Source organism: Chiloscyllium plagiosum, unplaced genomic scaffold (assembly GCF_037043375.1).
Source record: "Chiloscyllium plagiosum isolate Xiang-an unplaced genomic scaffold, Cpla_swu_hap1 HiC_scaffold_18, whole genome shotgun sequence".
In the NCBI taxonomy this organism is placed as follows: domain Eukaryota; kingdom Metazoa; phylum Chordata; class Chondrichthyes; order Orectolobiformes; family Hemiscylliidae; genus Chiloscyllium; species Chiloscyllium plagiosum.
Genome location: NW_028270156.1, coordinates 36,323,140 through 36,339,830, shown reverse-complemented (window position 1 = coordinate 36,339,830; position 16,691 = coordinate 36,323,140). Strand labels below are relative to the sequence as shown.

General features: G+C 43.7%; 3 non-coding genes across 3 annotated transcripts; all 3 read right to left on the bottom strand.

Annotated features, from left to right (window-relative positions):
- Positions 1-1,615: 1,615 nt before the first annotated feature.
- On the bottom strand, positions 1,616-1,913 carry LOC148146886 (signal recognition particle RNA). Its single transcript, XR_015760262.1, has one exon.
- An 8,619-nt stretch (positions 1,914-10,532) lies between these two features.
- On the bottom strand, positions 10,533-10,830 carry LOC148146885 (signal recognition particle RNA). The gene has a single exon (XR_015760291.1).
- Positions 10,831-15,082: 4,252 nt separating this feature from the next.
- LOC148146884 (signal recognition particle RNA) lies at positions 15,083-15,380 on the bottom strand. Its single transcript, XR_015760329.1, has one exon.
- Between the last annotated feature and the right edge of the window lie 1,311 nt (positions 15,381-16,691).

Sequence of the window (16,691 nt, the reverse complement as noted above, 5' to 3'; positions counted from 1 at the left end):
AAAGTCATCAAGGCTAGATCACTTGAAGCATCTTGCTTAAAGAGAATTTTGAATAGACTCCATCCAGAACCACCCTCCTTCACCTGGCTGAACTCATTGCACTTTGAGATCCTTTCATTTATCTCCTCTTTCTTCAAGTCTAAGGTGTGTACATAGAGTACTGCAGTTGCCCCATGCTCTGCCTGTGCATTTAGGGGTATGTGAAACCTGGCTGCATACACGGGGCTGATATATCATTGCTATTACATGGCTGACGCATGCACAGGATTGATAATTAAATATTCCAGGAAATAGACATTACAGGGAGGATAGAAAGGAAACCATAAGAGGCTTTCTTGGTTAAGGATAGCATTACTGTTGCACTTAGGCAGGCTATTCCAGTGAGTACATTCAGTGAAGTTATTTGTGTGGAACTGAGAAATAAGAAAGGGATGATCACCCTATCGGGATTGTACTATAGACACCCCAACAGTCAGCCAGACATTGAGAAGCAAACATTTGTGAGGAGATCTCAATTATCTGTAAGAATAATCGGGTTGTAACGGTTGGGGTTTTGAAATTTCAAAACCCAGACTGGGACTGCCTTAGTGTTAAGGGCTGGAATGGAGTGGAATTTGTTAAGTGTGTGCAAGAAAAATTTCTTACTCAGTGTGTTGACTTACCTCCAATGGAGCAAATCCTGTACTTCCGTTGCAGGGCAAGTGACCGACGTTTCGTTGGGCGCGTACTTTGGGACCAGTGATCGTAATTCTGTTCATCTTTAAGCCGTGATGGAAAAGCGTAAACCTGATCTAAAAATTAACGTTCGAATTTGGAGGAAGGCCAATTATTGGCATCAGACTAGAACTTTCTTAATTTGATGGAGGAATGTCGGCGGATATTCGCAGATAAAGGGACGACTGGAAAGAGGGAAAACTTCAATTGTGAGAGTCCCGAAACACTGTGCTGGTGAGGACATTGAAAAATGACATGCCTTGTGGCTTCGGGATAAAACTCTGGAATTCCGAATTTTGCTGCTCTCTGTCTCTCTCCGTCGTTCTCCCTAATATGAGGGAAGTTAAGGTGAAAATTAAAGGATTGCACGGTTTTGCGGGAGAGTTATTGGCAGAAGTGAAAGAATGAATGGATGACGGAGAGGGGAAGGAGCCGGGAGGCAGCTTGAACGCTTGGTGGTTGCAATGGAAGTTTCGGCAATGTGAGCAATGGAGAATTCGGGCAGGGACATGAAGACAGTTTTGCGCTCTCTGCTGGCCGTGGCTGGTAGGATTGTGTAAAGTGGAAATTTTCTCAGAGCATTTGGTGCTGTGAACAGCAGGGAGCAGTAAAAGGGAAGTGAATATTGAGGAGAGGCAGAAAGGGCAGTGTGGGAAGTGTGAGATAATGAAGGTAATGATGCAGAGAGTGTGTTTGGGTGAGTGTCGAGGAGTGGTAGAGAGATTCGGTTGTTGTAAAATGTGTGGATTTGTTGTTGACTTTGTAAAGATTGGTTATCGTGAGAGTGAATAAACGTGGCGGGCGTAGGGGGTGGAGGGAAAGGAAGGAAGCAGGATTGAGACATCGAGATTGTTTGCACTGATGGCAAAAGATGGGAATGCCGCAAGGTAAAGAATGGTGTAAAAGACTGCGTCTCACTGTATTGGTCAGGCTGCACTGCTGCATCCATTCACAGGTGCTATCCCACTACTGAGCAGTGCGGGGGCTTTGACCTGCTCCGTTCCCGACCTGGGCCGGTTCACCCCTCTGCAGCACACCTGGTACACCCGAGTTCCCCGAGGAGCACCATGTGGACACTGCCCTGAGTGTGGGCACCCGATCGACACAGACCACAACAGCCCAGAACTCCCAACCTCAAGTCATCCGGCAGCCTCAGCCTCCCAGCAGCGGGATTACAGGCGCGCGCCACAGCCCCCGGCGATCGCGTGGCGCTTCCCTCAGTTGCCTTCAGTTCAAACGGCAGCAACAGCTCCACTGCAGACATTGCTGCAAAGACAACAGGCGGACGCAGTTTCACAGAGAGTCATCGAGTCATGCAGTACGGAAACAAACCCTTCAGCCCAATCACTGTGATGACAGGCCTTCAGTCTGAAAAACAACCCTCAATCACCAGTCTCTTTTTGCAACCATTATGCTAATAATGCGTCCAAATGGCAGGCTCATTTTGAATCTCGTGAACTAACTTAACTAATTAGTCTGCATCTCAGAACCTTGCCCTTTGCAGGGAAAAAGTGAGGATTGCAGATGCTGGAGATCAGACTCGAAGAGTGTGGTGCTTGAAAAGCTCAGCAGGTCAGGCTGCATCCAAGGAACAGGAGAGTCAACGTTTCGAGCGTAAATTCTTCGTCAGGAAGCTCTTCTTCATTCCAAATGCAGTGCTTATGTTCAAAACCTCGACTCTCCTGCTCCTCGGATGCTGCCTGAATGGCTGTGCATTTCTAGCACCACACTCGTCGTCCATGTCCTTTGCAGCTGGCCATTCCCTACCGACAATCTGTCTATCTGACAGGGTTGTAGTCACTTCTCTGCCCCACATGTGCAGCCACCTTCTTTCTCTCACCCCTTTCAAACTCCTGCTTGTGGTTTCCCCAGCTCTTGCAGCCACTCCATTTGTCTTTCTAGACTCTATTCCATCACAAGCTTGCCGACAACTTCTGCCCCATCAAACATGAAGACTTCTTTTTTGTCCTTGCAGCCTCTTTATTTTCCTGACCCGCTGTAGCCTCTTTCTTCTCCCCACCCTCTGTGGCCTGTTTCCTTCCCACCCACTACCGGGCATTACTTTTCCCACCCCATTTTGATCTCATTCAGACCCAAAACTCTGCAGCTCATTTCTACCCCTCTTCCTTGCCCCTGTTGGGACAGCCAGTGGCAGGGAAGCCACAGGATTGCTGTCCGTGGATTTTGTTTTGGCCTATATATAGTAGAGAAGATTTTTAACTGCAATCACAGAATTTGCTTATTTAGTTCAGCATCAGAGAGCGATTATAAGTTAGAACAGTGATAGCATTGAGAATAAAGTGTATCTCAGGTAACAGATAGGACAAAACAAAACCTGTCAAATCAAAATAGACAAGGTATGTATAAACTCACAGTGGGGATGCTACTCTATCCCCACCCCCACCATCCTCTAGCTTATCTCTCCACGCTTCAGGCTCTCTGCCTTTATTCCTGATGAAGGGCTTTTGCCCGAAACGTCGATTTCGAAGCTCCTCGGATGCTGCCTGAATTGCTGTGCTCTTCCAGCACCACTGATCCAGAATCTGGTTTCCAGCATCTGCAGTCATTGTTTTTACCTCCAAAACAAAACCTGTCAAATCAAAATAGACAAGTTATGTACAAACTCACAGCAGCAGTTATCTGTAAGAACCAGCTGATAAGAGATGTTTGGGAACAGATCATTCAAAATTTCCACTCAGCAAGAATTAAATCATGATCCCACAATATTGAAGTTATTTAAGGTGAGTTCAGGAGGACAGGGATTTAGTGGCAAATCTTAGGAATTCAGACAAGATTCTTGAGCTGGGAAAACAATGGATTTTCAGTCTTATTAATGATATTTGAATAGATGTTGTCTAAGTTAGCAAAATAGTTAGTGTAGAAATATTTAGATTAGGGACCATAAATTTCATCTTACAAACAATTTTCTAATTATTAGAATTGGCAACATGAATTGATAACAATTACCATCTTTTTGTATTTCCTGTAATGACTGCAAGCATTGGATGTAAATTAATGAGATGTAGGGAGTGGTTTTAACAAAAACCTTTGCAGGAACTTCTATTCCCCATCAGCAGGGAGACTTGAACAACAAAAAATACAAAGAAGTTAATCTCATTACAGTACCGAAACGAATAAGGTCGCAAGGGGACAGAAACATTTGTAAAACAGGTTCAGTACATCCTCAAGAGTATAAATAATCACTGCTATGAACCTAATGGACAGTCTAAAGAATTCAAAATATGCTTATTGTAGTGACTTGATGGAACTAGAAAAGTGCTTGAATTTCCTTCCTATTCATGGATTTTGAATAGATGTTGTATGATATGTGTGTAAAATAATGACAATAAAGTCAATCCTGCTACAAAACTTGTGTTCTAAACACTCTTACAGCATGTAGAATAGAGGAAGTTGTAAAAGGTAGCTGCTAGACAGAGGGACTGGGCTTGTTTCACTTTTTGAAGTTGGGTAAGAGGGAAATTGCTCCCAAAACTAAAGCCTAAAGAGTTGTGGATGCTGTAAATAGCCACAAGGAGATCCAATGCACATTAAGATCCAATCACATCAAGTAGATTTCATCTTCAAATTGACAACAAGGATAAATGTGAAATTGCCCACATTAGTAGGCAAAAATGAATAATGAGAACCATTAAAATGGAGAAAGATTGGGAATAGTTGATGCACAAAGTGAACTAGGTGTCCTTGTAAACACTCGTTAGTCAAACTAAGATGCAAGTACAACAAATAGTTAGGAAACCAAGTGATATGATGAGCTTTGTTGCAAGATTACTTGTGTGTAGGAGCAACAACAAATGACATCAGGTGTGAAGGGCTTTGGTGAAACAATTGGATACAGTTTTGCTCTCCGTACCAAAGAAAGTATATATCATCATTTCAGGAATGTAGAAAATGTTCACCAGACTGATTCTTGGGATGGCAGGTTTTTGCATGAGGAGAATTTGTGTCAAATAGGCCTGTGCTCAGTGGAGTTTTGAAGAATGAAAGTAGAGAACTAGAGGGCAAGGTTTAGGATGAGAGGGGAAAGATATAAAAGGGAACTAAGGGACAACTTTTTCATGCAGAGGGTGGTACATGTATGGCAAGGACTGCCAGAGGAAATGGTGGATGCTGGTGGAATTGCAACATTTAAAAGGCATTTTGGATGGGGAAATGAATAGCAAGTGTTTGGAGGGAAATGGGCTGGGTGCTGGCAGGTAAGACTAGATTGGGTTGGGACAACTGATCGGCATGGGCGGGTTGGACCGAAAGGTCTGTTTCTGTGCTATACATTTTTATGACTCTATGACTCTAACTCATTGTAATTGCAAAGACTTAAATGGGTCAGAATGATTGCATTCAGGAATGATGTTTTCTCAGGAACAGGGCATTCACAAGATTGGGTCATGGTCACAGAATATAGAGTTGGTCATTTCTGATTATGATAAGGTGAAATTTCATCACTCAGAGGGTGGCAAATCTGTATAATTTTCAAAGACAATCATCTGTGAAGGCCCAGTCATGAGGGACATTTCAGAAATCAAACATAATCTGATTGAATGATGGGCTGGGTTTAATGGGTCAAATGGCCAGCTCCTTTCATTGTTTTCGATAATGTTATGCTTGTAAAATTGGTTAGTGGAGTATATGAGGTGGAAGATGTGATGAGTTTTAAACACTCTGGTGGTCGTGGCTGCCACAATTGTGCAAACTGGAAATTTGCATAAACATAGCACCTGGGAGTTTTAACTGAGAAACTTTCAGTTCAAACGGCAGCAGAAGCTCCAGTGACATCATTGCTGCAAATATAACATTACAAAATATACAAAAATACATCAAAATAAAACAGCCTGCTGCACTTCCTCATCTAGGAAAACAAGTACAAGCTGCTACATTATATTTTCTTTTGGTTGTCAACATGGGCACTAACTGAATTGAGTTCATTTCACAGAGAATGAGAAGCATCAGGTAGGCAGTGTGTTGATTATATTCTGGTTGACTGTGAGAATGGCAGCAGAGAGGAACATGTAGCTCACATCTTCTCGATCTCTTATTTTGATACCCAGTTCCTGCCAAATGAAACTGATAATGGCCAGTCTTTGGATTTTACATGCTGCAACGGACATCATAATCTCTCCTGGTTTTCTGTTTAAGGATATATAGTTAACAAAAACATCCTTACATTGCAGAGAATATGCATTGGTTTATATTTCTAGATTGGGAAGTAGAAGCTTGCTGCTGTACTGCTGTTTCCCATTCACTGCGGCAATCACAAAGAGGAGCGGAGGGCTTTCTTTTGCAGATTCCTTACTCTGATGCCAGTCTCGTGATGTTTAAATTCCACGGCCCTACAGCAGATACAGCAGTAATGACAGGTGTTTCTGGGGGCAATTCAGGAGGCACAACATCCCAAGGATGAAGTAACATACAAAGGAAGAAAGAGGCAACCAATGCTGACAAGGGAGGTGAAGGCCAGCTTACAAATGAAAAAAAAAGCTGCAATCTCGTAAAGATTAGAGGGAAGTCAGAGGATTGGGAAGCCTGCAAAAACCAGCAGAGGATAATGATAAAGTAATAAGGGAGAGAAGATTCAATATGAGGGTAAGCTAGCAAGAAATAATAAAAGAAGTTTGCAAGAGGTTTTTAAATATATAAAAGGTAAGACATATGCAAGAGTGGACACTGAACTGTTGGAAAATGAGATCTGAAACATCATAATGAAGACCAAAAATATGGCAAAAGAACTGAATAGAAACATTGTAATCGTCATCAGGGTGGAATATATCAGCAGCATACCAAGACCTCAAAAGCTGATTGGGGGCAGATATTCACAGGTAAAGGGACAGCTGGAAAGCAGGAAGCCTTAGAAATGAGATAATGAGAATTCAGAAAAAGCATATTCCTGTCAGGGTGAAAGGAAAGGCTGGTAGGTGAAGGGAATACTGGATGACAGGAGAAATTGAGGTTTTGGTTCAGAAAAAGAAGGAAGCATATGTCAGGTATGGATAGACAGATCGAGTGAATCCTTAGAAGAGTATAAAGTCAGTAGGAGTATACTTAAGAGGGAACTCAGGATGTCAAAAAGGGAACATGAGATAACTTTGGCAAATAGAGTAAAGGAGAATTAAGGACAAATGGGTAACTAGGGAGAGAATGGGGCCCCTCAAAGATCAGCAAGGCGGCATGCGTGTGGAACTACAGGAGTTGGGGGAGATACTAAATGAGAATTTTGCATTAGTGTTTACTGTGGAGAAGAACATGGAAGATATAGAAAGGGGGGAAATAGATGGTGACATTTTGGAAAATGTCCATATTACAGAGGAAGAGGTGGTGGATGTCTGAAAACACACAAAAGTGCACAGATCCTCAGGACCTGATCAGGTGTAGCCTAGAACTCTGTGGGAAGGTAGGGAAGTGATTGCTGGACCTCTTGCTGAGATATTTGTATTATCAATAGGCACAGGTGAGGTGCCAGAAGACTGAAGGTTGGCTAACGTGGTGGCACTATTTAAGAAATGTGGTAAAGGACAGCCAGGAAACTATAGACCGGTGAGTTTGATGTTGGTGGTAGGCAGGTTGTTGGAGGGAACCCTGAGGGGCAGGATGTACATGTATTTGGAAAGGCAAGGACTGATTAGGGATAGTCAACATGGCTTTGTGTATGGGAAAGCATGTCTTGATTGAGTTCTTTGAAGAAGTAACAATGAGGATGGATGAGGAATTTGATTGAGTTATTTGAAGAAGTAACAATGAGGATGGATGAGGGCAGAGCAGAAGGCATGATCCATATGGACTTCAGTCAGATTTTCAACAAGGTTCCTCATGGGTGCCTGGTTAGCAAGATTAGATCACATGGAATACAGGAAGAGCTAGCAACTTGGATACAGATCTGGCTCGAAAATAGAAGGTAGAGGACAGCGGTGCAGGTTGGCTTTTCAGACTGGAGGCCTGTTACCAATGGAGTGCCACAAGACTCGGTGCTGGGTCCACTACTTTTCATCATTTAAATGAATGATTTGGATGTGAACATAGGAGGTATAGTTGTAAGCTTGCAGATGACACCAAAATTTGAGATGTAGTGCACAGCGAAGAAGGTTACCTCAGAGTACAACAGGATCTTGATCAAATGGGCCAAAGGGCTGAGGAGTGGCAGGTTTAATTTAATTTAGATAAATGTGAGGTACTGCACTTTGGAAAAGCCAGAGTTGGAGGCTTAGATCTATAGGGAGAGGCCAAATAGGCTAGGGTTGTTTTCCCTGGAGCATTGGAGGCTGAAGGGTGATCTTCATAAAGGTTTATAAGATCATGATGGGCATGGATAGGATAAATAGAGAAACTATTTTCCCTGGTGTGAGAACTGGAGAAAATAGGTTTAGGGTGAGAGGGGAAAATATAAAAGGGACCTAAGGGATACCTTTTTCATGCAGAGGGTTGTGCATGAATGGAAAGAGCTGCCAGAGAACGTAGTGGAGGCTGATACTATCACAACATTTAAAAGGCATCTGGATAGCTTTATGAATAGAAAGGCTTTAGAGGGATATGGGCCATGTGTTAGCAAATGGGACTAGATTAGTTTAGGATATCTGGTCAGCGTGAACAAGTTAGATTGAAGGGTCTGTTTCTGTGCTGTACATCTCCATGACTCTGTGAGTCTATTATTTCAAGAGAGTAAGAAGACAGAGATGACTGCATTGGCCATCACTCAGGAGCAGATTCTCCGGAAGATAAATATCTGGTGGTGTATAAATCACCTGGACCCAGATGGATGACACCCCAGAGTACTGAATAAGGAGCTGCGATGGTAGAAGCATTGGTGATGATCTTACAGAAAGCATTGGAGTCAGGGCGTGTCCCAGAGGACTGATGTCTAATGGAAACACTTGCTTAAAAAGGCAAGAAGGTAAAAGAGATGAAATTATATGTCGGTTAGACTGACCTTGTTTGTTAGTAGCTTTTAGAACCCGGTATTAAGGATGAGATTGTGGATTACTTTGAAGTGCATGGTAGAATAAGGTTGAGTCAGCACAGCTTTGTTGAATGGAAGTCATGTTTGACAAATGTGTTGCAAGGTTTTGAGGAGACAGCGAACAAGTTAGACAAAGAGAGCCTGTGAACATGATCTGATAGATTTCTAGAAGGCCTTTAACAAAGTGCTGTAAAGTAGGCCACTGAATCAGAAAACAATCTCAAAGCATTGACACAAAATAATGGCATGGATAAAGGACTGCCTGAGTGGCAGATGGCAGAGAACAGGGATAAAGGAATCTTTGTCAGGATGGCAGGCAGTGGCTAGCAGAGTTCCGCACTTTCAGTGTCGGGACCACAACTATTCACAAAATGCATTAACAATCTGGATGAAGGAACTGAAGGCAATATTGCTAAGTTTGCAGATGACTTAAAGACAGGTGGAGGGTGAGGTAGCATTGAGGAAATGGGGAGGCAGCAGAAGGCCATAGCCAGAAGGAGAGTAGACTAAGAGGTGGGACATAAAATGCAGTATGGGAATGTGTGTAGTTATGTACTTTAGTTGGGTGAATAGAGGTATTGACAATTTCCTAAAGAGTCAAAGGCTTCAGGATTCTGAAACACAAATGGACTTTTGAGTCTGAGTTCAGGATTCTCTTAAGTTTAACGTGAAGTTTTGGTTGGGAGTTAAGGAGGCAAATGCAGTGTCAGTAATGACTTTCAGAGGGCTAGAATGGAACAGCAGAGATATACTGCTGAGTCTGTGTAAGGTACCAGTTGGACAATTTTTGGATTAGTGTGAGCAGTTGTGTGCCTCATATGTAAGGATATGTTGATGTTGGAAGTGGTCCAGAAGAAGTTTACAAGAATGATCCCAGGGATGAAGAGCTTGTCACATGAGGAGTGGTTGAGAATACTGGATCTGTATCTGTATTTGATGAATTTTAGAAGGCTGAGTTAGGATCTCTTTGAAACTTACTGATTACACAGAGGTGCTGTAAAAAGTTGTCATGGAGATGATGTTTCAATGATAGGAGAAATGATGACCAAGAGGTACACATTCAGATTGAAAGGATGACCCTTTAGAACTGAGATCAGAAGGAATGGCATCAGCCAGAGGGTGATGAATCTGAGGAACTCATTGCCACAGAAGGCTGTGGAGGACAAGTTATTGAGCCTATTTTGGACAGAGATAGATTCTCGATTAGTAAAGGGATCGAGGGTTTCAGGAAGAAGGCAGGGGAATGGCTTGAGAAACATGTCAGCAAATTGCAGAGCTATCTCAGTACCTCAAAATGCTCTGAGAATGGCACAAGATACTATCATCATCAGATTCGCGACCAACCCGATATTCCCAGTCCACCTGCATATTGAAGATGCATTCAGACGAGAAGACGAGAAATAGGTTAAATGTTTCTTCCGACGGCATCAGATCAGCGGTGACTGAATTATGGAGAAATGGGGACGAGAATGACAAATTTTGCACTCTCCACTTCCCCAGCCGGCAGGGTTGGGTAAACTGATGATTGTCTGAGTGCAGTGTCTGCGGTGAACAGTAGAGAGCAGTAAAGGGAAGGTGAATACTGAAGAACCAAGTATAAAGCTGTGTGACAAGAGGCAGTTGATTGATCTAAAGATGCAGGAAATGTTTGCGTTTGTATGTGTGGAGGACTCGGTGAGACTAACTTGTGATGCATATGGATTTGTTCATGACATTGCAGTAAAATTGTCGCGGTAGTATTGGATAATAGAATGAGGGGGTGTGGAACGAATGAATGTTGAAGGAAAGAGAAAAGATGGAGCAAAATTGTGTACAGTGACCACAATAGATTGTGTTGGACTGCAAAGAGTAGTATAAAAGACTGCGTCTCACTGTATTGGTCAGGCTGCACTGCTGCATCCATTCACAGGTGCTATCCTACTACTGAGCAGTGCGGGGGCTTTGACCTGCTCCGTTTCCGACCTGGGCCGGTTCACCCCTCTGCAGCACACCTGGTACACCCGAGTTCCCCGAGGAGCACCATGGGGACACTGCCCTGAGTGTGGGCACCCGATCGACACAGACCTCAACAGCCCAGAACTCCCAACCTCAAGTCATCCTGCAGCCTCAGCCTCCCAGCAGCGGGATTACAGGCGCGCGCCACAGCCCCCGGCGATCGCGTGGCGCTTCCCTCAGTTGGCTTCAGTTCAAACGGCAGCAACAGCTCCACTGCAGACATTGCTGCAAAGACAACAGGCGGCTGCAGTTGGTCGTCTGGAGGAATTGGCGCATGAGCTGCTACTTTCCGCCTTACTCTGCCTCTGAGTGAGAGCGTTGATTGCATTTGACAGAATTACTCTATTGTTTGCTGAATTTCATCTGTCCAAATATGCTCTTTCATTGCAGACACAGTCGAGTGGATCAGTGCTGGAGAAAAGCAATTGATTTCGAGTATGGCAGCGTGAAGATGTTCAGATATGATGAACGAACACTTTGAAAATATGACCAGCTTCGTTGGAGTCTGCAATCATAGAGTCAAAGATTCTTAGAGATGTACACCACGGAAACAGACCCTACCGTCCAACTCATCCACGCCAATCTGATATCCCAACCCAATTTAGTCCCAACTGCCAGCACCCAGCCCGTATCCCTCTAAACCCTTCCTATTCATATACCTATCCAGATGCCTTTTAAATGTTCCAAATGTACCAGCCTCCACCACTTCATCTGGCAGCTCATTCCATACACGTCCCATCCTCTGCATGAAAAAGTTGCCCCTTAGGTCACTTTTATATCTTTCCCCTCTCATCCTAAACCTATTCCCTCCAGGTTTCGACACCTCAACCCCAGGGTAGATACTTTGTCTATTTATCCTATCATGACTTCGTACAAGGTCACCCCTCAGCCTCTGATGCTCCAGGGAAAACAGCCCCAGCCTATTCAACCTCTCCCTATATCTCAAATCCTCCAACCTTGGCAACATCCTTGTCAATCTTTTCTGAGCCCTTTCAAGTTTCATAACATCCTTCCGATAGGAAGGAGATCAGAATTGCACACAATATTACAATTGTTACACACTTAACAAATTCTTCTCCTTTTAAACCTTTAAAACTGTGACAATCTTAATCTATGTTTGTAGTTTAATTTATCAGTCCGACCTTGTTCTCTGCCTGCCCTGACTGTTTGACTTGCTTCTTTTCTCAATTGCATCAGTCTCAGATTGATATCTTTCCTCATTATCTCCCTGGTTCCCATCTTCCCCACCCCTCCCATCTTAATTGTTTCAATCCTCCTGAGCAGTTCCAGCAAATCTCCCTGCCAGAATATTAATCCCCTACCAATTCAGGTGCAAACTGTCCTTCTTGTGCAGGTCACTTCTACCCCAGAATAGATTCCAATTATCCAAAAAATGTGAACCTTTCTCCTATACGCCAGCTCCTCAGCAATGTCTCCTATTCCTACCCTCACTAGCTGGCAGCACTGCGAGGAATCCAGATATTACTATGGTGGAGGATCTACTTTTTAAATTCGTGCCTACCTCTCTATATTGTCCCTTCAGACTCTCATCATTTTGCCGTCTATGTCATTGGTTGCAATGTGTACAATGACCTCCTGCTGATCCCTCTCCACCTTGACAACATTCTGCACGCTCTCTGAGACATCCTTGATCCTGGCACCAGGGAGGCAACACACCATTCGGACTTTTTGCTGCTGACCACAGAAACTTCTATCTGTGCATCAGAATAGGGAGTCCCCTATCACAATTTACCTCTTGGAACTCGACGTATGCCTCATTGCATTCGTGCCAGTCTCGATACCAGAATTTTGGGTGTTCTTGCAACATTTCTCTGAGAATCCATCACCCCCTACATTTTCCAAAACAGCATATTTGTTTGAAATGGGGATAGCCACAGAAGACTCCTGCACTACCTGCCTACCTCTCTTACCTTTCCTAGAGTTCACCATCTATATGACTGTATCTACAACTTTTCTCCCTTCCCATAACTGTCATCCATCACATCCCCTTGCTTTTGTAAATTCCTCGTTGCCTCTAACTGTTTCTCCAACCGATCCATTCACTCTGATAGGATTTGCAACCAGGAGCATGTATTGCAGATATAATCCTCAGTAACACGTCAACTCCCCTGGAACTCCCACATCCAACAAGAAGAGAATCGCACTCTACTAAACGCCATTTTTGCTTCTTCCAATCTACAGACGCAGAAAATAGCACTGTCTTATTCCTTTACAAAACACGGCTCCAGGCTAACTTAATACTTTATGGCTTATATTTTTAAGTTTAATCAAGAGACATATCTCAATAAAACATCTAATCAAGAAGGAACCCACTCTATCACTACTGCAGACTTTCTGTTCATTTATCTGTTTCAGTGATGTGACCATTCCCAAACAGGTTCCTCCAAGATTAGTTGTGAATTTCACCATTTATTAAATTTCCCATATACACTCCAGCGACACATGAATTCAAACAGCAAAGGCAGTAGCTGTACAGGTTCACTGTTGTGTCAGTTAAAACTGTGGCTTTCTCTCTCCCTCTCCCTCTTTCCTGTACAGACCTAACCATGTGCTGCATTTATCTGTTCCTCTCCCTTTTAAAATTGTTGTTGTTTTGACTTTCCTTTTACTCCAAAGTTCCAAAACAATGCAACAGCATATAAAACAGTAATTGCTGCTTCTGGAATTCGAGGAAATCACCTCCAACACCTAAAATACATCAAAAAGGAGCTGCCTGTTACAGCCAGACATTTCGCCCATCCTCCACCTTGAATGACTCACTTAAACAAAGTGCAAATATTTAGGAACCGGAAGTAAGTTCTGACAAACCTGCAGGTGTTTTGAGTATATTACGATTGGCGAAGTCATCAAGGCTTGATCACTTGGAGCATCTTCCTTAAAGAGAGTTTTGAAATGTCCCCATCCAGAACCACCCTCCTTCGCCTGGCTGAACGAATCGCACATTCCCCTTTCATCCATCTCTTTCTTCAAGTCGATGGTGTGTGTAGGGACTACTGCAGTTGCCCCATGCTCTGCCTGTGCATTTAGGGGCATGTGAAACGTGGTTGAGTACACGGGAACGATATCTCATTGCCATAACGTGGCTGACACATGCACAGGATTGATAATTAAATATTCCAGGAAATAGTTTCTACAGGGTGGATAGAAAGGAGACCATGAGAGGCTTTCTTGGTTTCGGATAGCATTACTGCTGCTCTTAGGGAGGCTATTCCAGTGAGGACATTAAGTGAAGTTATCTGTGTGGAACTGAGAAATAAGAAACGGATGATCATCCTATCGGGATTGTTCTCTCGACACCCCAATAGTCAGCGGGATATTGAGACACAAGCATTTGTCAGATTTCAGTTATCTCTAAGAATCACCGGCTTGGATCGGTTCGTGTTTTGAAATTTCAAAACACAGACTGGGACTACCTTCGGGTTAAGGGCTTGAATAGAGTACAGTTTGTTAGGTGTGTGCAAGAAAAATTTCTATTTCAGTATGTGGACGTACCTCCTCGAGATGGAGCAAATCCTGAGCTTCCGTTGGGAAATAAGGCAGGGCAAGGGACCGCCGTTTCGTTGAGCGAGTACTTTGGGACCAGTGATCGTAATTCTGTTAATCTTTAAGCCGTGATGGAAAAGCGTAAACCTGATCTAAAAATTAAAGCTGGAATTTGCTGGAAGGATAATAAATGGCATCAGGCAAGAAATTTCTTAATTTGATGGGACACTGCGCTGGTGAGGAATTTGAAAAATGACATGCCTTGTGGCTTCGGGATAAAACCCTGGAATTGCGAATGTTGCTGTTCTCGCTCTCGTTCTCGCTGATCTTAACAGCATGATGGAAGTTGCAGGGTGGCACGGTTTTGCGGGAGAGTTATTTGCCGAAGTGAATGAATGAATGGATGACGGAGAGGGGAAAGAGCCGGGAGGCAGCTTGAACGCTCGGTGGTTGCAATAGAAGTTTCGGCAATGTGAGCAATGGAGAATTCGGGCAGCGAAATGAAGAGAGTTTTGCGCTCTCTGCTGGCCGTGGCTGGTAGGATTGTGTAAAGTGGAGATTTTCTCAGAGCATTTGGTGCTGTGAACAGCAGGGAGCAGTAAAAGGGAAGTGAATATTGAGGAGAGGCAGAAAGGGCAGTGTGGGAAGTGTGAGATAATGAAGGTAATGATGGAGAGAGTGTGTTTGGGGGAGTGTGGAGGAGTGGTAGTGAGATTCGGTTGTTGTAAACTATATTGATTTGTTGTTGACTTTGTAAAGATTGGTTATCGTGAGAGTGAATAAGCGTGGCGGGCGTAGGGGGTGTAGGGAGTGAGTGGGGAAGGAAGGGAGGAAGCAGGATTGAGACATCGAGATTGATTGCACTGATGGCCAAAGATGGGAATGCCGCAAGGTAAAGAATGGTGTAAAAGACTGCGTCTCACTGTATTGGTCAGGCTGCACTGCTGAATCCATTCACAGGTGCTATCCCACTACTGAGCAGTGCGGGGGCTTTGACCTGCTCCGTTTCCGACCTGGGCCGGTTCACCCCTCTGCAGCACACCTGGTACACCCGAGTTCCCCGAGGAGCACCATGTGGACACTGCCCTGAGTGTGGGCACCCGATCGACACAGACCACAACAGCCCAGAACTCCCAACCTCAAGTCATCCGGCAGCCTCAGCCTCCCAGCAGCGGGATTACAGGCGCGCGCCACAGCCCCCGGCGATCGCGTGGCGCTTCCCTCAGTTGCCTTCAGTTCAAACGGCAGCAACAGCTCCACTGCAGACATTGCTGCAAAGACAACAGGCGGACGCAGTTTCACAGAGAGTCATCGAGCCATGCAGTACGGAAACAAACCCTTCAGCCCAATCACTCTGTGCCGAACATAATCTCAAACTAAACTCGCCGTAGCTCACTGCTCCTGGTCCAGATCCAAACTTTCCCTTTTCATGTACTTACCCAAATATCTTTTAAACATTGTAACGGTACCCACATCCATCAGTTCCTCAGGAACTTCATTCCATTGGCTAACCACCCTCTATAGAAATAAATATGTCCCTCATGTCTTTTTTAAATCTCCCACTTCTGCCCTTAAATGTACCCCCTCTCCTGAAACCCCCATCCGAGGAAAAAGACAACTTCTGTTCATTCTATCTGTACCCTTCATTATTTTATAAACGTCCATAAGGTTTCCACTTGACCTCCTCCTCTTCAATGGAAAAGGTCCCAGCCTATCACTTCACTTCAGCTCTGATGTAGAGTCATCTGGATTCAAAACATGAGCTTGCTTTCTCTCCGTGGATGCTGCCTGAACCATTGTGATCTCCAACACTTTTTGTTTTCTGTTACAGATTCCAGCATCTGCAGTAATTTGTTCCTACCCAGTCTATCCAACCTTTCTTTATAGCTCAAACTTGCCATACCTGGCAAAATCCAGTAAATCTCTTCTGAACTCCTCCAGCTTAATAATATCCTTCCTATTACTTGGCAAACAGAACTGAACACTATATTCCAGAAGATGTCTCACCAATGTCCTGTCCAAACACAACATGACTTTTCAACGCCTATACTCAAAGTGTTGAGCAATGAAGGCACATTCTGCAAAACGTCTCTTTAATCACCCTGTATGTATGTGATGCAAACTTCAAGGAATTGTGTACCTGAACCCATTGGCCTCACTGTTCTACAAACACGACATGTGTATAAACATAACCAAGGCCCTCCCTTTGGTTGTATATGTCATACCTGTATTTGTTGAACCAAAATGCAATACTTTGCATTTATGCAGATTGAACATCAGCTGCCATTGTTTAGCCCATTGACCCATTTTGAACAAGATCCCTTTGTAATATTAAAAAACTTATTTCACTGGCTACTATTCTACCACTTTTGGTGTTGTCTGCAAGTTTACTTACCATACCTTCTATATTCTTATCTAAATCATTTATATAAATGACAAATAAAAGATTACCCAGAACCAATCCTTTTGGAACACTCTGATGACAGGCCTTCAGTCTGAAAAACAACCCTCAATT